Below are 18,792 nucleotides of genomic sequence, written 5' to 3' on the forward strand. Positions count from 1 at the left end.
ACTCCCAAAAGATACTGCTACTCGTCGTCGAGATCCTCGTCTTCCTGATCTTCAGCGATCGTCTCCAATTCCGTATGTCTGAGATTTCTGTCGCGAGCCGGGACGAGAAGAGCCGGTGCCGCCTCCATCCACGGACTCGTCGATACTCCGATTCCCTTCACCATGTCGCGGTCGTGGTTCTCGCCTCCGATTCGAGAGCTCAAGCTTTGCTGGACTCGACTGAGTGAGCTCCGGTTGAAATCGCAGGAAGAAGAAAGAGAGAATTTCACAGCTCCTATGAGACCGAATCTCCAGTTGTCCCTCAGGAGCTCGGTGGTAGAGCCGTCGACCGTTAACTGATCTGAGAGAGTGAGAGAGTGAGAGAGCGTTGGCTGGCTGGAGAAAATAGGGGGGCGAGGGGTTTTTTTATATGGACGGCAAGGATGACCTTTTAATTACTCCAAGAAAAACGTGGGGTTTATCGCTACTTGGGGAAGCTTCGTCCTCCCTTCACTCTCGCGTGTTTGAAGGCCAAAGGCAAGTGGGGAACAAGGGACGTGTGAACGCGGGTATTGGACTTTGATCGGGCCCCATTAATTTAAAGGAAAATCTCACTAAAGTGATTAATTTTTTTTTCCCGTGCACAGCGTGGTACAAACTCTTTCTGTAAAACCATTACCCCAAATTTGTACTAGTGATATACTTTCCATCAACGGTAGTTTTTTAGATTAATATTGCGAAAAATCACAAACTAGTACGCCTATTACAAGCATAAGGTAAAACTTCAAATTAACACATTTATTAATTATCACGTATCATCCAATTCAATAATTTAATGAAAATTATTATAAGGTAAATTTATTGTAAGTGTATTAGTTTATGGAGTTTTAGGAAGTTAGAAAATTTGTTAAAGTCGAAACATGTATGCTATCCCCAACTAACAGGCTTCTCATGCCATTTTTAAAGGACCGCCTCTTAGTTTCTTGACTCTTTACTCTTGAATATAGACGTTAGAATCTCGGATTTTCTAATCCACAAGTTCCAAAAAGTGGCAAATGAAGAGTGTACTTAGAATCATACCACTTTACCAAGCTAAAAACAAAATTCTAATCAAAATAAGCCATTCTGGGGGAGGAAGAAAAAGGACTTAGAAAGTCATGAGAGATGTCACAATATGGATTCATTTAGGGAAGGCTAGTCTGCCCCTTCAATATACAATACATTGCCCTATATAGGCATGAGTTGCATCGAACATCACGAGGCATCTAGAGGATAAGTCCCTCTAATGATGCTACAAATAATAGATATGAAAGCCACAAAATACGAAGGATGGTTAAAGCATTACAAACAAAGCACACTCCATGCCAGGCTTGCTAAAGCATGTGATAAAGCATAAAGCACCCTCCACACCTAGTACACTAGTAAAGCACACCATTCTTATTATCGAATTCCTCTTCAGTGCTGTCTACTAAACTATCTAAGCTTTCTCTGTCTTTTGCTTTGCGAAAGGCGTGAATAAGGCTGCCAATCTTCCACTATGACAAAAGCTGATCAGCAACAAGGTTGTTAGGGATTCTTGATGAAGATGGACCATCTATTGTTCTTTTCTTAAAGGGAGATGACTCGTCTGTCTAGGGTTGTGGCCAATGGGACCAATCTTCGAAAATGGTGGAAGCCAACTATAAATCTATGTAGATGAATTCAGATGAGTGTGGGTCTTGGACTAGTGGCCCACCCCATGGATCTTGGGAGGACTAAGTGGGCACTTAATCATGGTCGGAACTAAGATCCTCTCCATGGTATTCTCTTAAGGCTTGACAAATTTGGTGGCTTATTTCGGGGAATTCTAGATTAGTGTGTTGCTAGACTTTGCTACCTTCTTAGCCAAATCTCTAGAGGAATCACTCTGTTGTGTTGGTACAAAATTCTCTGAAGTTCCTTATATTCCTATGGGATTTGTCTAATTTTTGCTAAGAGGGTTTTGAAAATATCATTTGTTCTTGGTTGAGGCTTGAAGTAAAGACACCAACCTTTGCCGGAGTCAGTTAAGATCTCCACTTGGCCTAAGAAACATCCATGATCTGTGAAAGATGATTAAAATGCGAAGTTTTGGATTTGGCTAGCAAACTTTCAATTGTTCTTTAAAAACTAATCTTTAGATTCCTAAAAGGTTTAAACCATCACCATAATCCTCCCAAATGCACAAAATCTGATTGTCCTTGGATAATTAGGCTAATGATGAGAGGCATTTTAGCTGTAGGAAATTTGACAACAACTATATACAGAATAAGCATATACCAAATGAGCCATTTAAGGTATCCTTGAAATGGGTCTATGGGTGAGATGGTAAAAGGATACATGAATGGATACTTAGGATATAATCCCAAGGGTCTCAAACATAATCCACCATATCTGTTGAAGATTCTTAGCTGATAAACCAATAGTAGATTAATTAAGTTTTCAAAGACAACATTGCCTTAAATGAGTTCTGAAATTTTAGAAGGATATTTCCTACTTGGCCATTTTGGCAACATTGGTTGAGCTCAAATTTGGTCACTAGCTACATGAAATTCATTGGGGCTTGATTTGGCCTGGATAGAAAATCTACAAGCACATTCTTTTTTTTTTCTCCCGTAATGCGTTTGGTTTCAAAAGAGTATTTGAAAAACCATTTTGACCATCTCAAATGCTATGGGTGCAAATTGTCTTTTGCTTGAATTTCAACATTTGGAGAAAAGAAGACATGTCCAATTCGACAAGAAAATGGTGACTTAAGAGATGGAATTTGAATTTCTTAATCTCATACTTAACAACCAAGATTGCTTTGAACGTAGAATAGTAATGAATTTTTGTTTGGGACAATCTTCCACTTTTGTGTCCACAAATTCTCCAATGAGATGGTGACGAACAAGACTCCACGGACCAGAGACTATGGTTAGTGATGCTACTAGCTCTCCAAATTTGGCTGTCGATGTCACTTGTCCCGCCGACCCCGCTAACTCTCTAGATTTTGACCGTCCATGGCGGTCGGTGTCTCTTGCGAGCCCTACTCGTCCATAGGTGGTGATGCTACGGGCCCTCTAGATCAGGCCAATCATGGTTGTCGGCATCGCTCGTGGGCTTTGCTCGTCCATGGCTTGTGGTGCTGCTATCCATGGTCGCGAGCCTTCGTCATCCAAGGTTCACAAAAGGCAAAAGTAAAAAAATAAAAATAAAACAAAATGGCGAAGTGACTTGTTTGAGATCCATCACCGATGGAAGAAGAATTCCGAATAAAATGCACGTCACCGTATGAGTGGATGCGAGGGAAAAAAAGGGGCTACCTTAGTTGTTGATCTGGCACTATGGAACCACTAACGAGAGTGTAGGCAAAATTAGTGGAATCGTACTTTTATCCTTCTTGACATTTTCATCATTGCTTGAGAGAACAAAAATTATAAGACAAAATGCTATTAGCCAAATTTAAATGTTGCATTCCAACATTCATTCCACTTATTTTCGCTTTCAATAGAAGGCGAGGGGAAAAAAGATAAGTATCGGTAAATAACCCACTTATTTTCCCATCTGCTTGTGTTTCTTTTTCTTATTCTTATCAGTAAATAATCCATCTGCTCGTGTTGTCCATTCCTTCTGGAGTAGTAGTAAGACTGTCATGCCTTTGATATAAAATTTGCTATTCCTTCTACTTTATTCGAGTCTTCACAACAAATTCACATGTAATTTTTTCACAATCATAGAAGTTTTGAGGGAGAAAAAATTACTTTATGAAAAAAAAGGCCCTTGCTTAACACGATAAATTGGCTTTAATAGACATGATCATAGGCAACCAAACAAAATCCCACAAAACCATGTCCGCCCGTCACCGGCTAAACTACTTTACATCAATATCACAACTTCGCAAGTGACAAGTTCGCAGTCCACGGGCTTAAACTCAAAGCAAAGGGGAAAAAAATCAAGAAGAAAAGCTAGCGAGCTAGCGACGACTCCCGCAAGCTACTGCTGGTCGTCGTCGAGATCCTCGGCTTCGTGATCTTCTGCGATCGTCTCTAATTCCGTATGTCTGAAACTTCTGCTGCGAGCCGGGACGAGAAGAGCCCGCGCCGCCTCCATCCACGGACTCATCGATCCTTCAATTCCCTTCGCCATATGTCGCGATCGCGATTCCCGGCTCCGCTTCGAGAGCCCAAGCTTTGCTCGACTCGACCGAGTGAGCTCCGGTTGAAATCGCTAGAAGAAGAAGAGGAGGAGAATTCCACAGCTGCTCTGGGAGAGATGGGGACTCTGTGAGAGAGACTGAAATTGTTGGGTGTTGGAGAAAATCGGGGGGAGAGCGGCGGTTTTTAATACGGGGGCGAGGACAACTTTTTGACTGCTCGAAGGAAAACGTGGGGTTTGTTGCTACTTGGGGAAGCTTCGTCCTCCCTTCACTTTCACATGTTTGTAAGGCCAAAGGCACGTGGGGGAACAAGAAACGTGTGAACGCGGTCGGGCCCCATTAATTAAAAGCAAAATCTCACCAAATTAATTAATTTTTTCCCCGTGCATGACGTTATACCAAACTCTTTCCGGTAAACCAATGCCCTAGATTTGTACTAGTGACTTGATTATACTTTTTGTTAATACTACTTTTTTCAGTTAATATTACAAACAATTATAAAATGGTATACTTATTATATATGTAGAATAAAACTTCAAAACGGTATACTCGTCAACCGTGACGTGTCATGCAATTTAACAATTTGATTAATAGATAGTGAATTCAGCATAAATGTAATAGATTTGGAAGTTTTAGAGTGTCAAAAAAATTAGTTTAGAATAAATTTATTAAATATATTAATTTGAGATTTTTTTTTTATGATATTAACCTTAGATTTTTAAATTTTCGACGCAGCAGAGTGCATGAACAACAATGAATCGAATTTTCTACTGTCATTACAGATGAAAGTTCAATAAAATGTATTTTTTAATCATTGGTACAAATTAGGATATTAATAAGACAAAAAAAATTGAGGTATTGGTGTCCACTGGAACAAGTTTGCGAATTTTGGTGAATTTTTTCTTAATTAAATGATTCAATTGATTGGAAAATGATGTGAACCGTGGTACACTCATGACGGTTTCTTCTTGTGCACTGGAGTCTTGAGCAATCCCACCTATTGCGTGTACCAGATGCATCCTCGAAGCCTAGACATCTGTAACATTCGATTGCGGTAGGATTCCTCTGTTTTACACGGAGGGCAACCACACTCAATAAAGCATAATATACGGGGTGCATGCATTCGCTCTGTACAATAATTTTTCCTAAACAATAATCGAACCGTTAGATCGCATGAGTTAGTACGTCGCGGCCAATTTGATTCAAGGACGCACGCATACACACCAAAGGACAGGCTAAACTTTGCAGGGAATTTGGTTGGGAATATTTTTTATTTTGTCCATCCATGGAATACTTTCGCTACCTAAGTTTCTGATTAGTCAATGATGAATAAAGACATCACCCGTTTTTAATTCTAGTTAAGTTTTGATCTTCATGTATTGAAAGGTTCGAAAAACTTATACGTGTTGATTTCACAGACCAATTTAAACATAATTATTTCGCGATTTTTAACTTTTATTTATTATATTTTTAATTTTGAGGGGACTGGAAAAGAAAAATTACTTTATGAGAACGAGGGGCCCTTCCTTAACACGAAAAGTCGGCTTTCATTGATTTGATCGTAGACAACCAAAAAAAATTCCACAAATCCATGCACAGCTTCCCAGTTCACGCGCTTATGCACAGAGCAAAGGGAAAAAGAAAAAGAAAAAAGAAAAAAAAAGAATAGGAGTGGACCAGCCACAACTTCCCACCAAAAAATAAGAGGAAGAAGAAGAAGAAAATCTGCTATTCATCACCGAGATCCTCAACTTCCTGATCCTCTCTAATCGTCTTCAATTGAGGATGTCTGCAACTTCTGTCACGAGCCGGCACGACCTCCATCCACAGTCTCAATCCTCCGATTCCCTTGACTATGTCGGTACTGCGATTCCCGATTTAGATTCGATAGATTTGATTTGGTGTGGTAATGGCTTGAAGAAAACATGGCATTCGTCACGATTTATTTGACACATTCGTTCGCATTCAAAATTTTATGAACAGCTTGTACGTGTCACCAGTCATGGACTAGTGGTGGTAGTGTCTAACGGCCAGGCTAGGCTGTGCTTAGACTCCAATGTGGACGAGCAACCATAGAATCTTTGGATGGCTTTGGAGATCGAGATAAGCGAGGCCAAATCTAAATGAGTGATGATGGAGCTGACCACGAGCCACGAGTCACGACGAATGGGGTAGCAGGTTACCATCAATGTACGAACGAGAGTCACGTCTGTGGACGAGCGACCTCGCTAGTCTCGGACCAGCAAGTGTAGTTAGTGTACTAGCTCTCCATATTTGGCTGTTGATGTCACTCCTCACTAACCGTGCTAGCTTTTTAGATTTGGCCATCCATCGCCGCGTGTCTCTTGCGAGCCTTACTCGTCCATGGGCAGTGATGCTACCGGCTCTCTAGATCTGGCCAATCATGGAATTTATGAGTGGATGTGAGGGGAAAAAAAAAGGGTGCTACCTTAGCCGTTGATATGGCACTTTAGAGCCACTAACGAGAGTGTAGGCAAAATGAGTGGAATTGTACTTTTAGCCTTTTTGAAATTTTCATCATTGCTTTTAAGAAAAAAATTATAAGACAAAATGCTACTAGCCAAATTTAAAAGGGTTGCATTCCAATATTCATTCTACTCATTTTCGCTTTCAATAGAAGGCGAGGGGAAAAAAAGGATAATTATCAGTAAATAACCCTCTTATTTTCCCAACCGCTTGTGTTTCTTTTTCTTATTTTGATCAATTAATAATCCCTCTGCTCGTGTTGTCCATTCCTTACGGAGTATTAGCAAGACCGTCATGACTTCGATTTTTCCTATATGCAGCTTAGTAATATCAGGGATATAAAATTTGCTATTCCTTCTACTTTATGCGAGTGTTCACAACAAATTCACATGTAATTTTTTCACAATCATAGAAATTTTTGGGGGAAAAAATTACTTCATGAAAAAAAAGGGCCTTGCTTAACACGATAAATTGGCTTTGATAGACATGATCGTAGGCAACCAAACAAAATTCCACAAATCCATGTCCGCCCGTCACTGGCTAAACTACTTTACATCAATGTCACGACTTCGCAAGTGACAAGTTCGCAGTCCACGGGCTTAAACTCAAAGCAAAGGGGAAAAAAATCAAGAAGAAAAGGTAGCGAGCTAGCGACGACTCCCGAAAGATACTGCTAGTCGTCGTCGAGATCCTCGGCTTCCTGATCTTCTGCGATCGTCTCCAATTCCGTATATTTGAAACTTCTGCCGCGAGCTGCGACGAGAAGAGCCGGCGCCGCCTCCATCCACGGGCTCATCGATCCTCCGATTCCCTTCGCCATATGTCGCGATCGCGATTCCCGACTCCGATTCGAGAGCTCAAGCTCAAGCTCAAGCTTTGGTCCAGGAGTAAGCTCGACTGGGTGGGTTAGCTCCGGTTGAAATCGCTGGAAGAAGAAGAAGAGAATTCCACAACTGCTCGGAGAGAGATGGAGACTTAGAGAGAGAGAGAGAATGCTGGATGGTTCGAGAAAATCGGGGGGCGAGAGGCGGTTTTTATCATGGAGAGCAAGGACAACTTTTTGTCGCTACTTGGGGAAGCTTCGTCCTCCCTTCACTTTCACGTGTTTGAAGGCCAAAGACACGTGGGGAACAAGAGACGTGTGAACGCGGGTGGACTGGGGCCCCATTAATTAAAAGGGAAATCTCACCAAAGTATGATTAATTTTTAATTTTCCTGTGCACAACATCATACCAAACTCTTTCCGTAAAATGATCACCCCATATTTGTACTACTAACTCGAATATGCTTTTGTCGATTGTTACACTTCAAATCTTATAAGCTACGTTAAGTCATCTGAATTTTTAAACATGATAAGACTGAATAGAGTAAAATAAAAAATATAGAAATTTCTTCATATTCTATCAACTATTAGGTAAACTACAGATTTAAAGTTGGATATTTTCATATCTTATTTTATTGACTATTTGGTAAATTGCGAATTTAAAATCAAATATTTTCATGGACAATTATATTCTTGAAAAAAAAAGAATTAGGAAAGCACAAACTAACATATTAGATGATAGTAAAATCATCCAAAATGGATTTTTTTTTTCAAATCAACATATTCTCACAAAATCAATTCATGATTATGCATCATTTACCAAATGCATAAAGAATCAAAAAGTGATGCTGCGTATGCTAATATGAGATGAGTCAATTAAGGCTAACATGAGAGCATTAGAAATATGAGCGGATGACAAGTTGAACTGCGTGGTAGCATATTTGATGGCGAATATGTGTAATCTTTGCAATAAGTTGCACAAAAAAAAAAGGTAACAAAAAGTGTGAGGTCGACTTTAATAATTGTGGTCAATGTCCTAAAACATGTGTATATCTACCCATATTGCAGACGGTTGTTAGTGGAGGAAGCATGCGCAAAAGATGACCGAAGGAAACCATGCCCTCAAGCATCATGGTTAAATGTGCATTGCATTGATCATATATTGCATGCTTATGTTGTTGGCATGGCTTTCATGCGCTTCTTTATATGATTTTCTAAAGTCATTTTATATTGTTTAAGTACTCTTTGGATTGTGCTCTCGAGTTTTAATTTCGAAGAGATTTACGAGGCATGATATTTCAAATTTATACATGAAAAATATATGTAACATTCAGTAAATTGCATAAGGAAAAGTAATTAAAAGTTTGACTTCAGTCATGAGATCTAATTTTAAGATTTTGTGGACGAAAAGTCTGTCCCGAAAAGTAGCAAAAGCACCACCAGAGCACTCCGTCAACAAACATATTGGGGAACAATACGTTATTGAATTGAATTTGACCACCATCGGAGACAAGCTTCGGCATAAGAATATCAATACACTTCCAAGTTCAAGATGTTTCATGTACCTAAAGGTCTGAAACAAGACTCACTATGACTACAAAGGGATCACACAAGAAATATAACACCTTTAAAAGAAAAACATATGATTCAATAAACAACAAAAAGAACATTGTTCGATATTTCGAATCCATTGTGACTCATCGCTCCAAGCCATCACTCATTCTCTTCTCTCATCCCTTGGAGAAGTAGTTCCACAAGTGCTTACTTGCCATCACCTTGAAATCCCAAAATAAGATGAATATTTTGGGGATCCTTAACAATGTTTCTACGTAATTTTATTCTATCCATTGTAAGTATAGATATTTGAAGAAGCTCATTGATTTTTTTGCTAGTCATTATCCAAATCCTTAGCATATCTAATGTAGCTAATGATCATCTCCATCCTCCCGTTAGCTTTTTTCAAAAACAAGCCAAAGTTTCCTACGATCTCAACTAACTTAGCAAGCCATCTTTAGCCCTTTTTATTCTTGAAGAATTAGAAACATTGTGTGTTTGAAGAAGATGATAGTGGCGGTAAATTTTGACTCACACCATTAGTTTCCACATCATCTTCATTTTCACCTTGTTCATGATCTATAGCTGCATGAAATTTTGATGGGTTTTCACTGAGATTTCCCTTGGTATGATCTTTTCCAAATACAGTTGCTAGTCGATCATATTGAGGGAAAGACTTTCCTCTCAAAGAAGTAGCTCTTGGATAAACCTGCAAAGAAAATATATTGTTTTGTCAAAAACGAAACAAGTGTTAAAAAGAGAGAGAGAAGAAGTGACAAAACTTGCAATATTTCTGCAACTATCTTTTGAATGAATATCAATACAATGCTTTTCACGATCCTACCTAAAGCCACTTTGATCCTTCAAATCATATATCCGATTGTATAACTTTTTTGAGTTTTTCATCTTCAACTCTGTGAGGATTATCCTTGATGCTAGAACTAGAGAACTTTTCTTCAAATCATTTCTCTAATATAATCATGTACTCACTCTTGAAGCCGTCATTGGCTTTTATTCCTCGTGCCACTAGTTTGCCAAGACCATTTTGAAGTGCATTTTCTTCATATATTGTCCATACACGTCAGTTTCTCTTTGTTCTCTTTCCTTGAGTTTGATTGAAATCACTACCTTCCATTCATAAACATCTCGTTTAAATTTTAGAAAATTTAATGATAAAGAATAGAACGGTAGAGAAAATATAATGATAGAGACAACATAGTACTAAATATTTGAAATGTTGAAGCCATAAAGCAAACACTAGCCATGGAAAATATGTCTAATAATGAACCAACAACCTACAACAAGCATAGAAGACAGAATTTGATGGTTTCATCATTTTGCAATGGACAATGCAACCTATAAATTATCTATCTAAAAGAAAACAAGCTGGTGAAATTGACCTATTGCTATATTGTGAGGAGTTCTCATTTAATGTTTGAGGCTCATGTTAGCACCACGTTTGAATAAAAAAGAATATTGATGAAAGTGATATAGAGTTATAATGAACTACATTTTTAAAAAGTTAGGAGTAAGGCCTACAATGGCTTTTTTGTAAAGCTTCTTTAGGGTAGGCTGGGGGTTAACTTATACCACATGAACTCTTACTAGGAGTTGATTTTGTACTTGTAATCACAAATAAAGACAGACAACTGTAGACTTATCCTACTAGATGGGAGTTGTACATATGTTGGTCTCCTAGATGATTCTACTATGTTAATATTCAAGTCTATCCCTATGTAACTGAAGAGAGTAGGAGTGAAAGAGACCACTTTGCACCATCTATGTATATTTCTTCCAAATCATCAAGTGCATCCCTTGTTAGATGCCATGCAATTTTTCCCCTTGTTATTTGTCTGCATCCTATTTACTGTTGTTAATGAAAAAACATGTTTTGCTCTCCTTGTAGTGCTTTAAGCTTGTAATACTATATGTTCTTTGTATAGTTGGCTTCTTCCTTTGATTTGATGGTGTATACTTTATGATCCTCTTTAATAAGTAGCCTCACTTGGACTTGAAAAGTATGGTTTAAGGAAGTATATGCACCGCCTCCATCCACGGGCTCATCGATCCTCTGATTTCCTTTGCCATGTTGCGATCGCAATTCCCGACTCCTTTTCGAGTGCTAAAGTTTTGCTCGACTTGACTGAGTGAGTTCCAGTTGAAATTGCTAGAAGAAGAAGAAGAAGAAGAAGAAGAAGAAGAAGAAGATAATTCCACAACTACTCTGAGAGAGATGAGGACTCTGCGTGAGAGAAGATAATTCCACAACTACTCTGAGAGAGATGAGGACTCTGCGTGAGAGAGAGGGACCTGTTGGGTGGCTGGAGAAAATCGGGGGTCAAGAGGCGGTTTTTCATATGGAGGGCAAGGACAACTTTTTGATCTTGACTTGGTTTCGCTGCTCGAAGAAAAACGGGGGTTTATCACTACTTGGGGAGGCTTCGTCTCCCCCTCACTTCCACGCGCTTGAAGGCCAAAGGCACGTGGGGAACACGAGACGTGTGAACGCGGGCATGGGACTTTGATCGGGCCCCATTAATTTTAAAGGAAAATCTCACCAAATTAATTTTTTTCTCCAGCACGACGTCATACGAAACCCTTTTCGTAAAACCAATACCCCACATTTGTACTAGTGACTCAGATATACTTTCTGTCAAATATAGTTTTTTGGGTTAATACTAAAAAAAAATCACAACTGATGTGCCTATTACAAATATAAACTAAAACCTCAAATTGATGCACATGTTAATTCAATAATTTAACTGTAAAATTTAATGGAATCTAACACATAATAAATTTATCATAAGTATACTAGTTAAGGGGATTTTGAGAGGTCAAAAAATTAATCTAAAGTAAATTTGTTAAAAGGTCGAAACATGTATGTTGTCCCCAACTAATAGGCACCGCATGCCATTCTTCAAGGAACTGCCTCTTAGTTTCTTGATCCTTTACTCTTGAATCTGGACCTTAGAGTCTCATATTTTCTGATCTACAAGTTTCACAAAGTAACAAATGAAGAGCATACTTAGAACCATAACATCTAATCGAGGTAATTACAAAGTTCTAATCAAAAGAAGCCATTCTAGGGGAGGAAGAAAAAGCACATAAAAAGCCATGAGAGATATCACAATGTGGATTAATTTAGGGAAGGCTAGTCCGCCCCTTCAATACACAATAAATTGCCTTATATAGGCATGAGTTGCATCGAACATCACAAGGCGTCTAGAGGACAAGTCCCTTTAATGATGCTACAAATAATAGATACGAAAATCACATGAAAGATGCTTAAAGCACTATAACAAAGCACACTCCATGCCAAACCTGGTAAAGCACATGGTAAAGCATAAAGCACCCTCCACACCTAGTACATTAGCACCCTTCATACCACCCTATCTTATTACTAAATCCCTCTTCAATGTTGTTTGCCGAGCTATTTGAGCTATCTCCATCTTTTGCTTTGTGAAATGCGCAAATAAGACTGTCAATCTTCCATTGTGACAAAAATAATCAATAGCAGTATCGTCAAGGATTCTTGATGAAAATGGACCATATGTTCTTCTTTTCTTAGAGGGAGAGGACTGGTCTATCTAGGACTATAGCCAATGAGATCAATCTTCAAAAGTGCTAGAAGCTAGCTGCAAATCTATGGAGATGAATGCAGATGAGTATGGGTCTTTGGCTAGTGGCCCACCCTATGGATCTTGGGAGGAGGAAGCGAGTGCTTCATCATGGTCGGAATTAAGATCCTCTCCATGGTATTTCCTTAGGGCTTGATGAATTTGGTGGCTTATTTCAAGGAACTCTAGATTAGTGTGTTGCCAAATTATGTTACCTTCTCGCCAAATCTATGGAGGAATCACCCTATTGTGTTGGCACAAAATTCTTTAGAGTTCTTTATAATTCTGTGGGATTTGTCTGATTTTTGCTTAGAGGGTTTTGAAAATATCATTTGTTCCTGGTTGAGGCTTGAAAGTAAAGACATCGACCTTTGTTAGAGTCTAGTGAAGATTTCCACTTAGCCTAAGAAACATCCACGACCCGCGAAAGATGATTAAAGTGTAAAGCTTTGGATTTGGCTAGCAAACTTTAACTACAATCGAACTTGTTAATTTTTGGATTGATTTTTAATTTACAAGATAGATAAGTCGGAATGGGTAACCCGCACCAAGAAATGCAAGGGCATAGAAGAAAGGACAAATTCCCTCGTGGCCACAATCCGATACTCGACAGTAGCGAAGTTAAATGAAATAATTTAAAGTGCGGTCACAATGATTTTCATATTTAAATTTTACTTAATTTGAAATTTTCGACGTGCAAATTATTGACTTTGTTTTAACCGAAATGCTTGATGCTTTTCTCAAATTGATGTTCACAACAAATTTATACGTAATTTTTTTCAACAATCAGAGAAATTTTGAGGGGAGAAAAATTACTTTATGAAAAAAGAGGCCTTTGCTTAACACAACAACTTGGCTTTGATTGATATGATCAGGCAACCAAAAAATTTCCATCCGGCAAATCCATGTCCGTCCCCACGATCTTAAAAGGGGAAAAATCAAGAAGAAAAAAGGAATCGAACTAGCGACGACTCCCAAAAGATAATGCTATTCGTCGTCGCCGAGATCCTCAGCTTCCTGATCTTCTGCGATCGTCTCCAATGCCGTACGTCTGACACTTCTGTGGAGAGCCGATACGAGAAGAGCCGGCGCCGCCTCCATCCACGGACTCATCGATCCTCCGATTCCCTTCGCCATATGTCGCGATCGCGGTTCCTGACTCCGATTCGAGAGCTCAACCTTGGTCGACTCGACTGAGTGAGCTCCGGTTGAAATCACTGGAAGAAGAAGAAGAAGAGAATTCCGCAACTGCTCCGAGAGAGATGGAGACTCTGTGTAAGAGGATTGTTGCGTGGTTGGAGAAAATCGGGGGGAAAGGGGCGGTTTTTTATACGGAGGGCAAGGACAGCTTTTTTGATTTTGATTTGGTTCTGTTGCTCGAAGAAAAACGTGGGGTTTGTCGCTACCTGGGGAAGCTTCCTTCACTTTCACGCGTTTGAAGGCTGAAGGCACGTGGGGAACAAGAGACGTGTGAACGCGGGTTTGGGACTTTGATCGGGTCCCATTAATTAAAAGGAAAATCTCATCAAATTAATTAATTTTTTTTGCCGTGCACAACGTCATACCAAACTCTTTCCGTAAAGCCATCACCCCATGTTTATACTACCGACTCGAATATACTTTTAGTCAATAATAGCTTTTTTAATATCCGATGCGGCAGCATGCGTGGATGTCCGATTTTTTATGGCCATTAGGGATGAAAGTTCAACATCATGTATTTTTGGGTCATTGATATGAATTAGGATATTAGTGAGTTAAAGTTTTTTTTTTAAGTTTACACGAGAAAAGGCTTAAGATTTTTGGTGAATTTTTCTTAATTAAATTATGCAAATGATTGGATAATGATATAGACCGTGGAGCGGTGTATTCGCAACGGTTCCTTCTTATAAAATCGAGTCTCAAGTGATCCCAACTATCACATGTTTCAATGCATTGTCAAAATCTACACATCTGCAACATTTAGTTCTAGTAGAATTAATCTGTTTTGCATGTTGGGCGACCATACTCAATGAAACATAATTATATGGGGTGCATGCATTTAGTTTGTATAGTAGTTTTTTTTGCAATAATAGTTGAACTGTTAAATCATATGAATTATTACATAGTGGAAGGAATTTGGTTTCGAACATGTTTTCGTCCAAATGTAGGACACTTTCCCTAACTAAATTTTTGATTAGTCAATGATTAATAAAGACGTTAAGTTTTGATGTAGTGTCCATCATGTCAAGTGTGGTGGAGGAGACAAAGAGATCTGGTGGAGTTGGAAGTGGCATCATTTGGTGGGAGGAGGATCTCAGATAAACTTGTAATAGACTACGATGGTAGCTGGGTCTCAATAAACTTTTACTTTACAATTTCTTCACGTATTAAAAGATTCGAAACTTTTATATGTTGATTTCGCACACCAATTTAAATATGATTATTTCGTGATTTTTAACTTTTTCTGTTATATTTTTAATTTTGAGGGGACCGGAAAAGAAATTACTTTATGAGAACGATAGGCCTTTGCATTAACACGAAAAGTTGGCTTTCATTGACATGATCGTCGACAACAAAAAAAATACAAAATTGCACGAATCCATGCCACAGCTTCCCAGTTCACGCGCTTCCGCACAGAGCAAAGGGGGAAAAATTAAAAAGAAGAGGGAGTGAACTACCCACAACTCCCCAAAAAAATAAAAGAAAAAAAAGAAAATCTGCTATTCATCATCAAGATCCTCAACTTCCAGATCCTCTGCAATCGTCTCCAATGGAGGATGTCTGCAACTTCTGTCACAAGCCGGGACGAGAAGAGCCGGCGCGACCTCCATCCAGGGACTCAATGCTCCGATTCCCTTGGCCATTTCGGTACCGCGATTCCCGATTTCGACTCGAGAGCTTAAGCTTTGGTCGAAGGAAGAGCTCGACTGGGCCAGCTCCGGTTGTAATCGCTGGAGAAAGAAAACCGCACGCTTCCTGTGCGAGAGAGATGGAGACTTGGAGAGAGATAGGGAGAGGGAGAGAAGGTTTTGTTGGGTGGTTGACTGGTTGGACAAATTTGGGGGGGGCGACGCGACTCTTTTTATAAGGAGGGCAAAGGACGAGTGGGGATTTCATTTCGTTGGCTTTGGCTTTGAAGAAAACGTGGCGTGTGTCGCTACTTATTCGTGGAAGGTTCGTCGTCCTTTCCGCCCTTTCGACTGGCTGAAAAGGCTAGAGCACGAGAGAAAGTCAGAGACATGTGAACACGTATTAATTATATGTGACAGTGACATATATCATATTTGAACTTTAGTCCATAAATTTTATATTTTATGAATTTTTAATTTATTTAATGTAATTTCAAAATTGGGACGATCTATACTTAATATCGGAAAAACTGATAATACATGTTCGATATAGTTCATGAACTATACAACTATGTTTAATGTAATCCGTATATTAATTCAAGATGAATATTTTCATATTTATCAATAGGCTAAAGTTTAGAAATTAAATTGCACATTAGAGTAAAGTTTATAAATCATTTATGTCATTTTTTCTTAATTATATTACACAACCAATTGAGGATGACATGGACCATGACATGGTGCACTCCCAACGTGATCACATATGTCATATACACCTTCAATCCCTAAAATTTTGACCCTAAAGTTTAGAAATTATTGGTGTCATTTTTCCTAATTATAGCACGCAACCGATTGAGGGCAACGAGGGCCATGACGTGGCGCACTCTGAACGTCATCACGTGTGTCATATGCATCTTCGGATCTTACAGATCTGCGTCATTTGACTCTGGTGAGGATTCACCGGTTCACGTAGGCGACCACACTAATATTTTTCAATTCGTAGTGCGTGCACCCAGTCCGAAGGCGATTTTTTGCCCCCAACAACCGACAAGCCCATGGAATCTTGTCTAGAGGCATTCCAGAGGAAATTTTCTCTAACCAAAGTTTAGATTACTTGGTGATACAACCCAAGCGTTACCCACTTCTAATTTTGATTATATTCGCACATTGGTAATATCAATAACTTATAATATACTATTTAGGGGGTAATGGTAGGAGAAAATTTCCTTCCACCGGGACAGAGGAAAGCAATTTCTATTTTTCAACACCAAATTTCGAATGGTATGATGGGTTTTGCATAAATCTTGATAATTTTATACCTAGTCACATACATACAAAAACCTTAATTTTGTGGCTTGACAGAGAGCTCTCGCCATTGACCCACTCAGACGAGTCTAGAGTTTTCATGTACTGTTGGTAATCTGTGACGCCAGTATCATTTGGGGGCGTCAAAGCATGCAGTGCAGAGCCCATGAAACATCACGGAAGTACATTGCTATTGTCGTGCTAAACCCTCAATCGAAGAAGGAAAATAGAGATGTAATAAAAGAGAAGAAAAGAGGGGGGGGGGAGTGTGTTGCAGCAACGGATACATGCTGCTCCTCAAGTCAAAGAATTATTGTGGTGTAAAGCAATTAATATATTTTAGTTATCTCACAATTCATTAGCCTAAATTTTAAGTTAATGTGAGTTTAATTGGATATGTTGACAAGTTTCGACATGGCTTCACTCTTGATGATCTACAAAGGTATTAGCTTTCCAATGCACAACTCCCAACAAGTGGTATCAATATTGATAGTAGATTGATAGGCCCCCAAATGAAAATTTAACTTGAGATATCTTGGAGCCAAAAGCCGCAAAGTAGATTGGAGGGTTCTCAATGGAAATTCAAGTTGAAATATCTTGATGTAGCACAAGTGATATTAGAGTTAATGGTAGATCAAGGCCCTCAATGGAGATTCAAATTGAGCTATCTTAATATAGAATGATACATGAATTAAGGGAAGCTCACCTAATGTTAAGCTCACACATGAGTAAGAAACTATTGAGGTGCACGTATTCTAACTAAATCATAACTCATTGGTTTAAATTTTTAAAATAAAGATGAATTTAATTGAATATATTGATGGGTTTAGACATAAACTCTCTTTATGATCTTTTGAAGTGGAGACATCAATTTTTATTGCGCACCCTCAACAACATGGTACATAAACAAATGCTAAAAATTTCATGCGAGTGTTCATTTAACAGCGTTAATCGTGCACAAATTATATATCTCATTGATTAAAAAATTGTCAATTCACATACCATCCTTTGCATATTTTCCACACCTTTGATTAACCCACTATACTTTTCATTACCCTTTATGATGACAATGACAAGATGGGTGTAAAGTACCGAAAAAAATGCCTCTTTTAGGGCGCGCATGTTTTTATTTCTATTCTTTTTCTGTTCCCGAAAACAGAAATAAAAAAGTGTTTACATTGGAGAACAATTTTTGAATAAAAAACGCGTTTGGTAAACTTGTTCCGAAATAAAAAATGAACGAAACACGTTTGGTAAATTTTATTCTTTTTTTTGTTTCTTTTAATTTTTTAATATTTTATTTTATTTTCATTTTTCCTTTATTTTTATTTTTTTCTTTTTTCGGCAACCTCACCCGCCACGACGATGCTCGGCCTCAACCCCCGAGCTCGCCCGGCCAAGGCGAGGCTCCGGCGTTACCCACCTTTATGATGGCCGAGGCCGGCGAGTGAGAAAGAAAAAGAAGAAAAAAAAGAAGAAAAAAGAAGAGAAAGAAGAAACGTTTCTTCAAAATTGTTTTACTGAAAAGAAGTAAGTTTTTTTGTTTCTTTTTTTTTTTGTTCTTTTAACAAAAGAACAAAAAACAAAAAAAAAGTAATTTTGGAGGATTATAATTTTGGATATTCTTTGTGGCATGCAGGTGTCATTTCACTTAACAAGGATATTTTAAAGATCTTACGAAATTTAAAACTAAAACTTGAAAGTTCTTCTTCCTTTTAATTTTCAAACCAAGGGTTGTGTCCTCTCTTCGGCCTCCATATACCTGGGAATTCATATTGGACTTTGCGAGCTCAAGGCTTGAGGAAACCTTTCGAAATTTCATCAATTACTCGATGATGTTTCTCAAGATGTTAGATGGAGGTGAAAAGGATATGGATGGGGGTTTGTGATTTTATTCATTTAAATCCATATCAATATATACATATCAATTTATAATTGGTCTAGAATGGAAAAATGCATGCTGTGTTAGTTATTAACGTGACGCTTGCAACCAATGAATACTTTTCTCGTCATTGATGTATGTGTTTGCAATGGCTAGGGCAA

This window comes from Eucalyptus grandis, chromosome 11, assembly GCF_016545825.1.
Source record: "Eucalyptus grandis isolate ANBG69807.140 chromosome 11, ASM1654582v1, whole genome shotgun sequence".
Taxonomy (NCBI): domain Eukaryota; kingdom Viridiplantae; phylum Streptophyta; class Magnoliopsida; order Myrtales; family Myrtaceae; genus Eucalyptus; species Eucalyptus grandis.